The following is a 2,047-nucleotide window of genomic DNA, read 5'->3' on the forward strand; positions in this document are numbered from 1 at the left end:
TCATATGGGCTTGGGAGACTCATCTTAATAGATTTGAATGGGTGAAGAGGAAAGAACGAGAGCCCAGCAACCAGGGCTTATTCTGCACATTGTCTCGTTTACTCTTCACCAAGAATCCATTTGAGGTAGGTGCCCATGTTACAGATGGGTAAAATATTTGTGCAGAATCACAGCTGGTTAATGACAGACCAGGATTCAACTTATGCCTCAAGACATTTTATGCCATGTTATCATCTACACATCCAACCAACAGCTGTGGAGTGTTAACCCCAAGGCCACCCACTGGTCTAGGCACCTGGGGCAGATTCATCAGCAAGACAGCTAATGAACAGTAAACATAACATGTTAAAAGATGACAAGGGAAAAAAAAGGCATAAAGGAATCCTGTGGGCAGGGGAGGCTGGGCTTAAATAGGGAGATGTGGTGGGCCTCCAGAGAAGGTGACTTTTGGGCTTAGACTTGGAGGAGGTCAAGGGGGGAGTTCTGGGGAGACTTGAAGTGCTCCAAGTGGAGGGAACAGCCAGTGCCCCTAGAGGTGGGGGCAGGCTTGGTGTGACAGGAACTGCAAGGAGAGCGATGTGGGTGGAGCAGGTTGGGGCGGGGAAACGAGGGTAGATGAGAGCATAGGGAACGGGGGACCGGATCAAGGACGACATTATAAAGTCTGTGGCTTTCACTCTGTGTGAGATGGGAGCAACCCCGGCTTACCTGTGAACAACCTGTGGTCTGCGGTAATCAGGCCCAGTTTGGAGGTCCCTCTGGTGGTGGTGTGCCTGTGGGTCCAGGGTTCGAGGTCAGTATCCAGAGCAGAGGTGGCTGGGTCCTAACGAGAAACAGCTGTAGCATGATTTTGGTCAGTGTTCTGGCCAACCTCCCTTAGCAACCGCCTCTGTGCTGGCCTAATTTTCCAGGCCTTCCGCCCATTCTCTGAAGTACCCAGTACCCTTCCAGTGCATTCCTTTTCTGCTTACGTTAACTAGAGTCGGATCCTGTTATTTTCAACAGAGAAACCTGCCTGGTGATCTGGTGCAGTCTGATCATCTAGGTCTCGAGCGTCACCTCTTTGTGAGGCCTGTCTTGACAACCTCAGTCACTTTCTCCCGCATCAGCCTGCTTTCTTTTCTTCACGGCACTTACCATCAAAATCACCTGGTGTATTTGCTCATTCCTTTCTCCCCTCACTAACCTTCATGAGAGTAAGGGCCACACCTGTCTTGTTTACCACAGTAACCCCAGACCAGGACTGAGCGTAGGGCAGGCCTCGAGTAAGTATTTGTTGAATGAATGGATGAAGCTGCCAATATGGACATTGTTTGAAAGGAGCCAAGTCCATGAGTCTGGAGCATGTGGTTATGAAGATGACGGGTCCAAGCCCAAGTGAGTATGCACAAAACTCCTGTTAGCTCCAAAGACTTCTGGGGTACAGATGAGAAATGACCCCAAGTACCACAGAGTTCCCTGAGTAGGGAAAGGGAGAGAATGAGAGGAGGAAAGGAGAGAGAAAGAGAGTGGGAGGGTGATCAAGATGGCAGAATAAGAGGATGTAGAGCTCACCTCCCCCCCGCAAATCAAAAAATACATCTACATGTAGAACAATTCTCACCAAAAACTACGTGGAGACTGGCAGAAGGACTCCTCTACAACCAAGGCTGCAAGGAAGATTCCCCCATAATCCCATCCCAGGTAGGATGGGAAGAAAAGCACCGGGTCGAGACCTGTGCCCCCAGGAGGGAACTAAGAGGTACAGGGAGATCATACAGGTGGACATTCACCCTGGGGAGTGAGCAGGTTGAGAGACAGACTGGGCATTCTAGTCCTGCGGTCTTATACAGAGGAGGCAAGGCCCTTTGGCTGCCTGGAGAACAGCTGTGACACATAGAAAGGCTGGAGAAGCCTAGACTGCACTGGCGAGGAGTACGCAGTGCTGGCTTGCCACCAAACAGGGCGGAGAGAGGTCTGCCCTAGCAGCTGTCACCTTGCCACACTCTCTGACCCAAGCTGAGTGAACCCCCAGCCCCACTCACTCCACACCACAGCTTGGCGCTGA

Source organism: Delphinus delphis, chromosome 19, assembly GCF_949987515.2.
Source record: "Delphinus delphis chromosome 19, mDelDel1.2, whole genome shotgun sequence".
NCBI classification, from domain to species: domain Eukaryota; kingdom Metazoa; phylum Chordata; class Mammalia; order Artiodactyla; family Delphinidae; genus Delphinus; species Delphinus delphis.